Source organism: Anomalospiza imberbis, chromosome 5 (assembly GCF_031753505.1).
Source record: "Anomalospiza imberbis isolate Cuckoo-Finch-1a 21T00152 chromosome 5, ASM3175350v1, whole genome shotgun sequence".
Taxonomy (NCBI): Eukaryota; Metazoa; Chordata; class Aves; order Passeriformes; family Viduidae; genus Anomalospiza; species Anomalospiza imberbis.
In genome coordinates this window covers 28,841,537-28,857,839 of record NC_089685.1, presented here as the reverse complement: position 1 = coordinate 28,857,839, position 16,303 = coordinate 28,841,537, and positions in this window count along the sequence as shown.

Sequence of the window (16,303 nt, the reverse complement as noted above, 5' to 3'; positions counted from 1 at the left end):
TAGAGTTTTTAGACACACTGTTTAAGTTTAACAGTACTTGTCAAGACAATCCAACACCCTGTTGCGTCCGTAGTGCTCCATCTGGGACAGTGAAGAGAAGTGTTGCCTGTTCAAGAATTAAGGAAGAACACTTTATTTTCCTAACAGTCAGTTTGAAGTTTTGGAAACTATGATATGGTGGTATAGGATGCATTATCAACTTAGAAATTTATAAATTTTGATTATTTGTCATGCCTGTTTCTGAACAAATGATTGTACCACAGAGCTGAATTTGATCTGACTGCTGTCTACTATTCACTCTTTTTCTAAAATACCTTATTCATTTCAAAAATTCTCCTACATGGCTGTGCAGTGCTAGTGACTTTTCATGGAGTTTAACAGACATCATGGATTTTTCAAGTGGAAATAAATATGTAGGCCTTGGTACAATATGCATCTGAAAGAATGCTCACTCCAGCTAACTTAGGTAGTCACTGCTTCCTGTGATCTACCAAAGCTGTGCTGCAGATGTCTAGAAGCAAGTTAATGACCATAATTGCTATTCAAGACCATGAGCTATGATCATCTGAGTGATTCTCTGTGGGGGAAAAAAAAAAAAAAAGAGATGGATTTGTACTGATTTTGGTGAGGAGTAAATATATCTTCCAACTGGAGCTAAACCCACTTTGAAGAATGCTGAATCAGTATTTTCAAACAATGCTGAGCAAGGTGTAATTGCAGCTTTGTAGAAGGCCATGGCTCCTACGAGATGGAGGCCTCTGAAAATCTCCCTGCAGTACTCCGAGAGGAATAGTTTTTTTATTGGATCAAAGACTACATAGCACCTGCAAAACCTAGTCCAAATGGGAAGTCTTTCAACTATCACATGCTGCAGAACTACACACTGCACAAAAAATTAGTCAGTGTGACAAGTCCTAGGTATTTCAAAGTGACAGTTAAGGCATGTACAGAATAACATTCTTCATTTCACACAAGAACTCAGCGAAACTGATGCACTTTAAGCTTGTGAAATGATGCAGGTGGAAGAAAAATCTCAGAGAAAGAGATATTTAGAATTTATAACTGGTGCAGATGGTTTAGATGGTAATAATTCACATTGTAATAAAAAATTGGCACCAGACACCTTCCTGAAATCTGTTATCCATATTTGCAAAACATGGATAAGGATATGATTCTATCTAGGTAATATCTAGAGACCCTATTCTAGAATGAAACAAAAAACCCCTCAAAGGACATAGTTTCTAGTTGGCAGATAGGAGGGTTCAAGAGCACATTAGATAAAACTTTTACATTTCAAGATGCCAGAAGAGATTAGGACTGCAGCAGATGCTTCATGTCTGAAAAATGAGTCTTAACTAATTTAGGGATGTTGTTTGATGTCATAAATGTTTAGGGCCAGTATGAAAGGAATTTACTAAACAAATTACAGACAATTTACAACAAATAACAGCATAAGGAAAACCTTATTGCTTTTCAGAATACAGTGTTTTGGAAACCAGATGCAGGGATTCAAACTGGATTCTTAGGAGATTCTGTAGTTGTGTAATTTGCATCATTGCTGCTTCAGCTTGGTAAATTATTGTGCATAGTGAATAGTTGGCCTAATCTCTGCATAAAACTTCACCACAAAATCACACAGTTAAGTCCAACTGAACAAAATAATTTAAAAATCCTGTGTCTTGCCTTCTAATAAATTTCCTATGAGCTGACACCTTGTGAGTAAATTTTGCATGGTCAAAAGTATCTACATATCTATATATCCTTGTCTATACATGCTCAGCCAATATTTTTTTCTCAGAACAACCCAGTAAGAATATTTAGAAACCAAAATTAGGTCAGTTGTCTTACAGCTTTTTGTAGAGGTTACTGCAGAAGGAAAGCTTTCTATCTGCAGTTAAAGACAGTACTGCTGTTCTGGTGCTGCAGGCACTAGGGTTTCAGCCCAACTATCCAACTGTGGTGGTCACTCGTGGCATGAAACCAGGAACTGCTCCAGTGTTGCATGAGCAATCACCTGGTCAAGTTAATAGAGCAGGTGACTAAAGGATTCCTGCATACAAAATAGTATGCAGGAGTTTACATTTTGGACATACATACATCAATATGCATAGAATATGCGTATACATACATACATCTATACGCATAGAATTTACATTTTGGACAAATGTATTGTAAACAGGTCACCTTAACCAGGATATGCTTTAAAAACTATCTAATATAATTGCAAAGATAAGAGAAAGAATTGCTAGATTTATTTTATTTTCCTGATGAAGATTTTATTCTGGCTACATAAATCTTGCCTTTTGCTTTGTAAGCTGAAGTATTTCCATTCTCTGTAAGTATTACAGTACTATCTTTCCTAACAATTATCTCATTCTGCTTTTTCCTTTTTTTTTTCCCCCAAAGAGTTTTTTTTTCCCTTTTAGCAATGTCTAATTTGGCCAGATCCACCTACATATGCTCAGCTTTCAAATGATTCATTTCAGATGTTCCTTCTGCTCCTCAGCACCATTTGTTTCCATCGTTTTCCATATGTCAACAGGTTATTTTGAAGCAGGTTCTCTTCCCATTTTGTCAGTAGGGTTAGCAATGTTTTCTGTGTGAGGACCATGGGTACCAAAGAGAATAAAAAATTACTGAAGATTTCATCTGTCATTTGTTCATAACTCTTACAAAAATAACAGATAAAAATAATCTCTTGTTTTCCTGGTACCTAATTGGTCATTCCTTTGCACATCTTTTCTCTGTAGACAACAACTGCCTTTGATTTCTCATGTTAATTTTGAGTATGATATTGTGACAGGTGTCAAACCCTGCACATGTTAATTGCGTGGGGGTTTGTTTCTGTTATTATACTGATTTTTGCTGCAGATACTTTCTCACTTCAGCATTGTGTACTTCCTCTGCAGTAATTAATCTTTCCCCATTTTTAGGTCTACTGCTCAACTTTTTTTTTTTTTTTTTGACAATGGTAGAAAAGCATGCAGCTCCCATTTTCCTTTTTTCCTTAGAAGTATTCAAAGTACTTTTCTCTTACATATATGTAATCATTAATTTATTTTTTTTTTCTTTCTCCAACATGCTGCTCTCTCTCAATCAGCCTTTTAATGTCCCACAAGAGACACCAAGCAAGATGGGAGAAGCTAAGGGTCTATGGTATATTCTGTGCACTGACCTGCTGCAATTTTCAAGTTACACCATTGTAGCTCTTCTGCATTAGCTATTTTACAGTGCTTCAGGAGAGCAGAGTTTTTTTTCTGTAATTTCAGTCTATTCTCACAATGAAAATTATTTGGTATTTTTTGAAAATACAGAATTTGTTTTAATTGGCAAATACTTCACTTTAAAAGAGGCTATAATTTGCATTATTACAAAGATTTCATGCAAACACAATGTTGTTTCCAAATCAGTCATATTTTTTATTTAAATGTTATGGCATACTTGAAAAAGAATCTGTTTTGCAGATAGCCCAGTTGGTTACAACCAGGCTTTGCATAATGCCTAGCACAAACTTTGTGCAGACAGCCAAACAATAGAAGGCCTGTGTCCAACTTGACAAATGTTAGATGCAGATTTCCATTGTCTCGCTCACATTTGAGATTGCGTCAGGGAATTTCTGCTGCGATTTTATTCATTGCAACCAATTGTTAAAAATCACACCCTAAATCCAAAGTTATTAATAACGCATTCAACAGATGGCAGATGATTTTAGAAGAGCAAAATGCAATGGGTGATGCATTGAGTGTGATTTCTCCAAAATGAATTTTTAACTCACAGTATTTGGATCTAAATCAAATCTAATCAAAAGTAATTTAAATTTAAGTATGAAGCAAAGGAAAATAATTTTGTACCTCATGCTGTATTGCCATTTAAATCCCTGAGCCTTAAAAAATTGTCTATCATGTATTTAACAAATGTCTTGGAAGATGGAAAATAGCATTATTCAGTAATAAAATGGCATGCAAGTATAAGAGTATAGATATATACACTGAGCATGTGGAAAACAAAAGACTTTTGAGACGGTTTTATTAAATAAGTTGGTTGGGATTTGTAAAGCTGGGATCTATATGGTCTAGAATGTTCAACCATTCTTCCCTCCAAAAACAACTCTAAGATTTTTAAGCTCTTTGCAAGGCTGATTGAATAGAGCTGGACTTTGTGATCATTCAGTGCTAAAGCAGCCCCCATGAAAAATATTGCAGTAGCAGAAGTCTAGGGAGGAAAAACTTTCTGAGCATCATCTCCTTTATCTGTAGACCTAGAGGAAGCAGTACTGTTACTTGTCTGTAACACCAAATAGTTCTCCCCATCTCACTACCTTTGCTATGCTTCTTGTTTTCCTGGTGATATATAAGCAAGTTTCTACGTGTTCTTGCACCTGATGAAAGCTCAGCAGCTGAGGCAAGTGACTATTCCAGAACCTATGTGGAACACAGTCTGCATATGAACAACCTGCACAGATGCTTAGATTGCATTTTTCATCCCTTTATGCTTTAATGGGATGGAGAAAGCACCAGTTGGCTGTCAGAAGCGGTGCCCTGTGGAGCTCAGCTGAGTTGCTCCTTTACGACCTGAATGCAGAATTCAGTTCCTTCATGGTGCAGTCAGGGGAGTATCAAAGGAAACCCACATGTGATGGAAACTTTGCTCTGGTTCCTCCTTCAGGAGATGTTACAGCCCTGTAACACTAATGAAAGGCCAAATATACTGTCAAAACATAATTAAAATGTAAACTAATCTCAGCGCAGAAGGGAAGGGACAGCACCTGCCTTTATCAGCCCCAGCCATGACTCACTGCTCTGTGGTTTAATCAGCCCAAATGAATATGCATTTGGAGCTCAACCCATGCTACTCTGCTCTCAACTATCAGTAACCACACCAGGAGACACATAGCTTGCAGAAGCAAAAGGAAACTTATTGTTTATGAAATTTTATTTCATTTCTTGCTAAAATAGTAGCAGTAAATTTGCATAGATAAAGAATTGTATATTTTTAAGTACCTACCACAAGCCCCCATAGAAAGTTTGATGAATGGTTAGCATATGCTCTATTGAATGGGAATATAGCTAAACTGTGCATCATATTTCTGGTGTTTCTGGCAAATTTATCATGTAACATTAACTCACACGAGATTCAAACAGTAATGACTTGGATTTGTGTTTTGTATGGGGTCTGAAAAATAAATTGCACTATTTCTATTGTGCTAGAAGAGATTATTTGAAGCAGAGAAAGTAGAGATCGCTTAAGTGACATACAACCAGCAAACTGCAGGACATAATTGTCCAGTGACAACTTTGGTCGAAATTTCAGGAGACTGTGGATGACATGCCAAGCTGCCTTTTGTAGTTAACCTGAGTCTGTCTGCAGCATTACCTAAATGAGTTATGTGTTGCTTTCATCTTAGATGCTTATAATATGAAAATTGCTTCCTACAAAAGGGATGGCATTGTTCCCTGAATGCATTGCTGTGCTGATGGATTCAAAAACCTAACTATATGTTGAATATATTTACCCTGACAGAGCATGATGACTGGCTAAGGAAATTAAATCACCAGCACATAAGCAAGAAACATAGATCTTGTTTTAGGGTGCTCTTTATACTTTTATTCCATAGAGCTAATGATCGGAAATCGTTTTATAACATCACCATTCATGAGTATTTGCTAGGCTCCAATTTAATAGGGTAGTCAAGCACATGCTTAGCTTCAGCTGGGTCATTCTTAAGCAGATCTTAAACTTTATCTTCAGTACCTGGGGTTTTAGTATCTCAAGTCAGTTGGAATAGACACCATATGGGGATAATTAAAAAAAACTAACCTCTCAAAATAGTCTTGTATTGATACTTTGAGAAAATACATGTAAATATTTACTACTGACAACAAAAAATTAGACACCTATTAGAGTTGTAAAGTTGTTCCCAAAACGGACTCAAAACGGACTCATGATTATCTCTTAATTGGATTCTTTTTCAATGAAGCTCACTTGACCAACAAAAAACATGGTGCAGGGCATGGGTCTGAAGGAAACAAATGCCTTTTTCATATTCCACTTATTTACACAGTGAATTCTTCTAAACATGTATGATATTCACTATTAACTTCATGTAGATCCTGGGAAGATTTAGAGAAGTTCAGTTTCAAATTTCTGTTTGACAAAGAACCTCAGATATAGGAAATCATAGAAATTTCTGAGATGAGATCCTATAATTTTAACATAACCACAAACAAGAGCTAAAAGTATCCTTCTCATCCCAAGGCCCTTATTGCTCACACAAGAATGTGAAGAACGTTATTTGAAATAAAGACAGTTTGTAAAACTCAGCGGGTAATGGCAAGAAGCAGGAAACAAAATATCTGCCTTTGTAGCATGATGCTATCCTTTGATAGAGGAGAATATGGAGATATAGAGAAGCTTGCTATTGAAACACAAAAAAAATCTGGAAAGAAACAGGGAATGATAATCTTTTGGCTCAGTCAGTGCCCCAGGACAGTGCATCCTGGGTGTATAAACCAAAGACAGTGGTCACTGTCACATAACATAAGTCCAGTTTAAACTTTCTAGTTGCTACTCTCTATTTTCCTAAAATTAGGATTTATTGAGGTGTGAAGTTTTTATTCACTTCCCTCCTTATTCTTTAGGGGCCTCTTGCAGAGCTGAGATTAGGGTACAAATATAAAAGAAACCAAGCTGGGAAAAAGCCCTAGACCAGCCACATCCCTGGAAGTGTTCAAGGCCAGGTTGCATGGGGCTCTGAGCAACCTGGTCTAGTGAGCAGCCTCATGACAGGGGTTTTGAGCTAGATGATCTTTAAGCTCACTTCCAAACGAAAACATCCCATGATTCTATGATTCAGTTTGCACTCCCAAACTTCTGCAGAAAATCAGGGCTTTTCTTGCTGTAAAATTTGTATAGGGAATTGCTAATGGTTTCTGTTCAAAGGGTTATTGTTTGCAGTAGTTAATAAGTTGTAGATAACGTAAAAGCATGCATTGCAGACTGCACCAGTGCATGCCTAAAACGTGACATTCAAGAAGATGAAATATTTCCAGAAATCTGATGCTGGATCTATGTGAGGCCAGTGAGCTGCCAAATCAAGCAAGATTCTGCCCAAAATTTTGTTCCACTGCTTATGTGCCATATTTTCAACCTCACTTCATTCATGTGGCAACTTTGAACCTGAAAATTCAGAAAGCATGAATAACTACATTTAAAAAAAACTTATGATGGTGGTAGGTTATGCTAAAAATATTCTAATAAATCTATAGCATTTGAGTGCTCATCTGCCTGCACACAAGAATTACCTGGACCCCAGTGAGTACATTAACAGAACATATCATCTTTTAAAGCTGATCATGGTATTTTGCAAGCCTTAATGGTTTGAAACTTACCCTCCTTTGAATATGGTGAAATTTTACAGGATACCTTTAAAATACGATGTAGCTAATAATTATTTGTTGACTAATGAGTAAAGGCTGTTCCAAAGCACCAGGTGACAGTGATCACATAACGAAGGAAGTGATGAAACCACTGACTGCTGTTTAACAAGACAGATGTTTTCCTTCCAAGTCTCTTTACTATTCACACCTGACAAGTTTTAACTCTGATTTTATTCCCCACAACATATATCATAGTGCTACATGATATTTTTCAAATAAAAAAGAAACTCCTGTGTTCACTATTTTAAAAGTGTCATTATTTTTCTTTTCTAATTTTATATTATTATGTTTCCACCCAACTCCTCCTTAAACATTTAGAAAACTACCAGTATAGTGAGAGTTCAGTCATTTCAGACAAGAATTTTTGGAATCCACTTAATAATATGAGTCTGGTTTTATTCTTAATAAATAAACTCAGCTTGGAAATTATATTTTTATAATATTATTGTTTTATTTTATTTTATTTTATTTCATTTTTTATTTATTATGGCCTTAATGATTTTAAGAATTTGGCTATCGAATAACAATGGTTTTCTATAACTTATGGATCCTTTGCTATATAAGCAATTTCAGGAGCTGAAGGTGGGATGAGATTTGCTTTCTGATTTTTTCAATGTATTTTCTGGATTAATTTTTCTATGAATTTGTAAATTACCTTTTTAGATTTAGGCTGGTGAAATATGGGATGTTTGGGGCTTCTTAAAATTATTTCGGCTACCTATATGGTGTACTATCTGTAATTTCCTAAGAGAATTTACTGTGCTTCTTATATGGGAGTATTTCCTCTGTCTGTTTAAAGAGTTCCCCTATTTATCAGGAGATATTGACACACTCATACATATATACGTGCATTCTAACCTATATGCTGGTTTTGAGATGATCCCAGAGCTGGATTTTAGGTCTGTAGGAAAATAAATTGGAATTTGAACTCTGAACATCTTCAGATTGACAGTGTTTAACTCTGCCTCAAAGCCCAAGAACAATTTTATGTTATACTGGGCCAGAAAGCTGCATAAAAAAATTCAGCATCAAGGGATTAATTGCAGTAAAGAACTGTTAAATCAGAATGATAAACTCTTAAGGATGAAATTATGAATTCTAGAGCAAAGTGCAAGTAGGTGTCCCAGAACTAGTAATTCATATTGGCCACCAAAACCTCTTTCTATTAAAACCAAACATGGACGTGCTCTGCCCAAGGCATTTTTCATTTACTCTAGCTTTCTCCTGGAATTCTCTGTCTCATTAAGTGACTGATCCTGATCACAGGGAATTGCATGCTACAGGATCAAAACCCAAAATAATCAACTGTCCTGAATTTCTTCTGCTACCAAAGCCGTTTTTATGCAACCTTATAAAAATGCTCCTATCTATAATCTAAAGTAAATTTAAATATTTTATTTCCTCACCACTTCTTAGCTAGTTCTTCAGGTCCTGAAACATTTGGGGGATTTCATTTAGGTAATTTAGATAATTTTAGGTATTATAAACTACCTTTAAAAATTGCATGAAATTTCCAAAGCTCCACATGACTTAATGTAACAGGACCTGACTTTGTACAAAGGTGAGTTTTTAGTAGTAGTAGTATAGTACAAAAGATATGAAGAAAGCATCTTATGCCATGAAATATAAGAAGATTAACTATGGCTGCTCTTTCAGTAAGAGAGTCTGAAAGTAAGTACTGTTTGAAAGAGAATATTTTCCCAGCAGACAATAAAATATCTTCAAGACTAAATGATGAACTGAAAGCTTCTGGTTCTTTTAATTCAATTGCATGGATAATCCAATTCCCTAAAAAGATTATTTTCATGGAAAATGGAACAGCTAAAACAAAGTGTGAGTGAAAGTGAACCTTGCTTATTGCCAGTGGTGTCTGCAACACATTTTTATTACTGATTTTCAGTAACAGCAAGACGCTCCCCACAGAGAAAGACTGTCTCAAATAGACAACCCAGCTATTGAAAGAAAAAAGTCAGCAAAGGGGCAGAGATCCTCACGAGAGGTTACAGAAGCAAAAGGAAGCTGAAATAGGGTGCCAGTGAAGCCCCCACTTCTCCCAGCATTGTTTCTGCTGCTGAAGCTGGAGATGTCCAGATGATGGATCAGCACAGAAACCCTTGGGAAAGGAGCACTCTCATGGGAACATATCTAGAAATTTTAAATAGAATAAATCTCAGGAAAACTTTTATAAACAGTTTCAGGATTTCCAGGTAGGGAACAAATGTGTGATAGGACATTTAGAAGCACACACGGTGCTTCTAAAAGGCAAAAGTCCCCAGAGCTGTAGTTACTGGTAGCATTTAACAAGTCCATCATCCTGGAAGACACCTTTCAGCCATGAAGCAGGTTAGAAAACACTTGCTAAGAACCCCTCTTAGTACAGGTGCAGTTTATCAGGAGAAATTGTTTATGTCTGTGCTCTATCAGTGTCACAAAAACCCCACACTGTCTTGCCACTCTTTGATTTGTATTTGCCAATGTGATAATGCTTCACCAGCTTAGATAAGCAACACTCTTATTTACCAAATGCAACCTCACAAACCCTTCTTAACAAGCACTGCCATGTTAGCAAAAGCTCCTTCTGCTGCCATGTAGGTTTATCTTATTTTTATCTCCTTGAAGACTCCAGATACTCCCTTGCATAATGTACATTGCAGTCACAGGGTGGTGAAATGATGACAGTGGATGAAGTCACACCCATGTCTACCAGTAGAAATTTCTTCAGCTGATTATTGTTTAGCAGACCTTTTTGGGCTTATATCCCCAACCAGACCCCAGACCTTTTCTGCCTATGGTCTGAGAAATTCCAGTTGACACCACTTAGCTGGACTTCATGGTTTGCACAGTGAGTTTTAAGTAGCATATGCTGGAAATCAGCACACTTGGAAATCAAACATTTTACTTCTTTCTGCCATGGTCTCAGCTCACTGCATAATTCCAGGTTGAATCTGGGCAACAATGTACAGTGAATATGGTGGCTGAGCCTTGGCTGTTTATAAATTTTCCAAGAGTAAAATCTAAGTTCTCCTGACTTAAATTTCTTGTATTTTATTAAAAGAGAACATTTTAGAGTTTCTTGGCTGTCTCCCATTTTCTTGGCTAGAGTTCCTAGACAGATTTGATGTTGTCAGATGGTGTTCCCAATGCTGACCAAAAAGGGGAAAAGGCAACTTTTTTCTTGGGGCCTTGAAGGCTTTTCTTCTGAGTTGTCTGATGCCTTTCTCGCTGTCCTCTCATTTCCTGTGAACAAGACTTCTAATACCATTTAAGAAATTTTCTTCTTTTCTGCCACCAGGGTATCATAAATTAGTTTGCAGCTTTCTATGAAAGCTAGCTGTTCCTCTTTTGACACCAATGTCCTTTTATTGGGTGATTTCTGATCCAGTCAGCATGCTGCTTTGAGATTTTTTGGCAACTAAGATGCCAACTAACCATTCCAAGTTGGAGTCTCTAGGCTTCAGAAAACATCAAAGCCACACACCAATAACAGAGACCTTCATGAAGTTTGCATACATTTGTTTGCTAGGAACCCACAGAGTTCAGGTGAGTCCAAGCCAAAACCATATCCCTCCACACAGCATCAGACATGGTATGAGTAATTTTTAACTCTACCTGAAGATGTGGGAGTGTTGAGTGCTGATTTACCGTGGGCCTTAGGAGCATTTTCAGCTACCTACCATCAGTATTAACCACCAGGGTGCACATTCACACGTCCATGAAGCAACCCCTCCTAAACCAGTGTTGCATTCATCCACAGAGCATCCTAGTTGGAAGGTGAATACATTTGCTCTTGTTTATATCGCATCCTGACAAGGCTCTCAGAGTCTGAGGAACCACTGGGACTTGTTACCCAATTCTGTAATCTGACCTAGATTCTTCTGTTGCATTTCCTGGGAAAAATAACATACATTTCTTAATATGATGTTCCAGTCTGACACCCTGGAGTGATTTCTATGAGCTTGATCACTTTTTCAGTCAACCCTATTGGGATGTAATATTTCATATTCATCTCTCAGAGTCTCTCACAACAGACCAGCACAGAGACAGACACTGGAGACCAGAGAACAGCACTTTATGATCATGAGCTCTGAACTCTCTCAAAACTGACTTCAGGGGACAAAGGGATATATTTGAAATAAGTTCTAATTCAAACAAATACAGTTTTATTAGAGGAGTTTGGTAGGCTTATTACCATGTTATGTGCAGCATACACATCTTGGGTTACTCTTTGGCAAGCTTTTGTTTCTCTGCACAGCCAGGAGCTGTTATGGCTCTGAAGTCCACCCTGAGTTGCCAGTCACAGCCACTGAAGCACAGCCTGAAATTCTACAGCTTCCATGTTGTTGGAAGATGCAGAATTTGGCCTTTGGATGTTTTACAATGGGTGAACACATTGCCAGACTATTAGCTGTACTGAATTTTAAGCTCTTAATTTATTTGTCTCCTAGGCTTCTCCTTTTAACAACTGGGAGGGGGGATCATGTTGGGGCTACTCTGAATTGCTAAGTTAGGCTTTCACACTCTGTAGAAGCTAAGACTCTCCCCACTAGCTAAGACTTAGCAAGATAAGGAGCCTCTCCAATCTGTTAGATGGTTTGCATATATCCTCTGACAAACATGCAACCAAACATCACAAGACAAATTTCAAACAGATATTTTTGAACCCAATTGAAATTTAGCTTAAGGAAGGCTTCCAGACATGGCCCTGAAACAGCTAGACAATTGATATCCTAGGAGACATATCAAAACAGATAATTTCTCTAAATATTGCGGACAAAATAATAAATTAATATCATATTTACAAGTAAGAGTAAAAATAGTTACAAGCACTATACATTATCTTTTCAGATAATTGCATAATTATGTATTTCATCCAGGAACTGATATTGTGTTGCATCTTCATGTTAGACTAGGAAGTACTTTTTTTAATGAGAGAACAGGAAAGATATCAACTGAATGGAAAGAATTATATTTCCTAATTTTTTTTTTTTAATCCAATAGCATCAGAAAATCATAAAACAACCTAGATGGTCAGATACACCTCACATGCTTCTAGAAAGATCTGCATATAAATTACACTATTGATATTGGGCAAAGAATTTTGTTATCTTGGAATCTGTTACATGCTGTTGCCATATAAATTATTTGGCTGGCACTACTGACAGTTTTTCTAACTGTATCACAAGTTGCTTATTAATGCGGTGTTGGAAAAACATGTGAAACTATCACTTTTCTGAGACCAAGTCAATATTTACCTACATTTAGATGATGTGGCTGCCGTGGTGATGGAGGGGCTATGAGAAGGCCAGAAATGCCTGGGTTTGAGGTCCTCAGTGCGCACACAGTGCGCTCATGCCCCTCTGGTGAGTATGTTCCCCACACAGCTCCCCAGAAGGTTCACTATATACTACCCCAGAAGAATCAAAGGTCCCAAGGTGGCACTGCCCCAGTGCATATGGTACCCTAAATGTACCATTTTGTTCCTAAACAGATTGGAAATGTTCCTGTTCATAGTGAATGGGGAAAATAAGATGGTATTCCTACTTCCCAAGATAAACTAAGATAGTTGCCCATCTTAGCCTTATTCAGCTAAGTGTCCCTAGTTTTCTTTAAAGGGGATTATTTCACATCAAGCCATGATTTTGTCGGTCTCGTCTGTCCTCTTCCAGCATCCCTCCTTCTCCCTCTGCTGACTCTATAAACAGAAAAATTAAAAACATATACATCAATAAAAAAATCAGAGAACAAAATGTTTAAAGCAGCATTCAATCAACATAAAACACTTCCCAAACCCATTTAACTTAGCAAAGTCCAAGCCCATTCAATTTTAATTTACTCAAAAATTCCAAGAAGGAATTAGAAGAAAGAGAAAGAGACAAAGGAAGAAAAAAGCAAAAAAAAACTTTTACTCTTGTTTCCAGTGGTGTTCAGCTGATAGAAATTCCAAGAGGAAGCAGGGCCCAGACATAAACTTGCCTTTTGTCCCACTTTAAGTACCCTTTGCCCATCCTGGCCCCCTCCCCCAGGTGGGACTTCTGGTCATTTGGCCACTCAGGAGCTGGGCTGGGGCTCCACAGGAGGGTGTGGAGCATTGCCTCCAGTGTGCCAGGGGCTGGTGGCCACTGCAGGGCTGGGGCAGAGGTGCGGGGGGTCGGGTGTGCAGGGCAGGGCATCACCTCACCAGGGCGAGGCCTGACCTGCTCCTTCCCCCGCACATGCACCCAAAATATTTCAAGCCAACAATCCTTCCAGTCTCTCACAGCCCCTAAGATGTGATACTGATAGTTTTCCCTGGGATGTTGTCATGATCCAGAGATGTTACTGGAAGATCTGGACAGTGAATCAGGGAGCTCCCACTGCAGGAAAGAAGTGGAGCAGGGAGGTACTCTGATCCTTTGGCCCATGAGATCTAAAATATCTGCCTGAAACTATTCTTACAGAATTTTGTGCCAAAAGAAAACGTTATCTATCAGGGTGCTTCTCTGACTGACCTGACGTTAAGCCATGTTGTAGATCAAGGGTAAGCAGAAGCTGATGAGAGCAACACAACAGCAGGGACTTCTCTCTGGCAGATGCCATGGGGTCCCTATGGATGGAAATCTCAGTTCGAGCTCTGACTTCAGAGCAGACACTGCACAGTGTCAGTCAGCTGTGTAAATCCAGCACATGGAGCACTCATTTGTTTTACAGTTAGACACCCACCTGTCACAACAACTAGATAAAAATAGACCTTTTTTTTTTTCCAAATACTTTAATTTGCATTTGAGTTTATCCATTTAAGAGCAAATTTAAATGTTTTCCACTCTTCTCCCTCTTCCCTCTCCCCCCCCACCAGGAGATCAAAGACAAATTCTGACAAATGCCACGATAATCACCCAAGCTTCAGCCTATCCACTGGCTGAAATGTCCCCAGCTATATGGGTATGTTCCCATAGTAAAAGGAAAGAGAGAAAAGAGAGAGAAGAAAAAGATTAGTAGGTAAAGGAAAGACCTCAAGGTGTGAAACTAGATGAACACCACAGGCAGGACTGAGATGCCTATATGTTGAATAAAGCTTTACACCATGAGTAATCCTGTAGATATTAGGTGGCTAAATGATGAGAAAAAAAAAGTTGTTGCTGTGTGAGTAAGAAATTCCAATTTGGCCAATACTCAAATGAGAATGAAAAGTTCTTATCAGCAAGAGAGATTAAAGATTATTTTTAAAGCAATTTTAAAGTACTTTTAACATTTATTTGTATCCAAAACAAAACTATCATGAGCCTTAATTTCTCCAGTGTTTTCACTATTGGGGAAGAAAGCTTTACAGCTTTCTAAAACCTGATGCATAAACCACTGTCACTGTCAAGATTTTCTTATAATACATCATCATCTGGTTCTTCAGAAGGAAGAAGACAATGGTCTGTATACAAAATAACCTGTGCATTATTATGTCTCAATCAGAAAAAGGAAAGAGTAATTTTAGACACTTTTTTATTTGGCAGCTTTGCAGGATCTTAAATAGACCGTGAATTATCTTGTTTGAACAGATCCATATCAGATATGTAATTACACTTCCCAAGGACAAACCCACCCAAATCAAAGCAGGGATCATCAAACGTCATGCAATCTCTATGTTTTTGAAATTAAAAACATTGCAGTACTGAGAGCATTTCAGTAAAGGGGGATGTAAACAACTTGACTGTCTTCTCCAGTTTCTTTCAGTTAGTTACACAATTTAGGATATTTTCTCCCCAAGTCCAAAAAACATTCTAGGTACTTACTATCTTCTAGCTATGGAAGGATATACTAAGGTATGTTATTGCCAAATGCACAGCATTGTCAGCTTGGAAAAATAAGTAAAAATTAAGGTCTCCACTTTTAACTGGGATTAGGCAGAAATAGTGACGTGGAAAAAAGCCCTATTCAAATTGATATACTGCACTGGGATGTAAGACAGAATTTCTTTAATCTTTTCTATGCATTCAAACTGTAAATATCTAACCTGTGATTAATCATTACATAATCCAAACATTTTCTCTTTAATCCTCAAGGTAATGGAGAAAAAATAATGTGGATCAATAAAATTGTAACATCTTGACAGATGCTGTAGAGATACACACTAAGCTAAGGTGGCAGATGTACAGTAAATTGCAACACTTAATCTGTGCATGTCATTTTCTCAGGAAGAACATAGGTTTGTGTAACTCCTGTTCACTCCTGCTCTAATGACTCCATCATTTGAACCCTTACAGCCTTTAGTTTCTTTCTCATGTGATCAGTGGCAATGAGTAACAGGTCTCAGCCAGCAAGAGTTTACAGGGTAAAGCAGAGGGTGGAATCCAGTCTACCTCACCGATGCTTTAGGCATGTTTTTCAGGGCTATTAGAGTCAAGAAAAGGGCTGACTCATTGCATCCAAATTTGCTTTTTGCAAGGAAAGCCCTTAAGAAAACATATCCCACCATGCTCAGGTTCTTCCATGTCTCCTGCCTTCAGAGAAGCTCGTGAGCTCAGTTGTGTCAAGCTGCACCAGAGAAGGTTTAGGTAGGACCTTAAGAGGGATTTCTTCACAGAAAGGGTGATTAGACATTGGAATGGACTGCCCAGGGAGGTGGTGGAGTCACCAGCCTTGGAGGCGTTTAAGGAAGGACTGGACGTGGCGCTTAATGCCATGGTCTCAGTGGTCTTTTGCAGCCTAATTGATTTTGTGAACTCTTCAAGGGAAAGCCAGTCCTCCCAGGTTTTTATCTTCATCTAATGATATGAGGAACTAGCAGCAATTTCCAGATGTCTCTGGCTTCCAAAAGCCAGTCTTCATGACATTATTCAAAGGACCTTTGAAGAACATGCCTAGTCAGATGCTGCAGCACAGTCCCTGCTGCAGGCTGC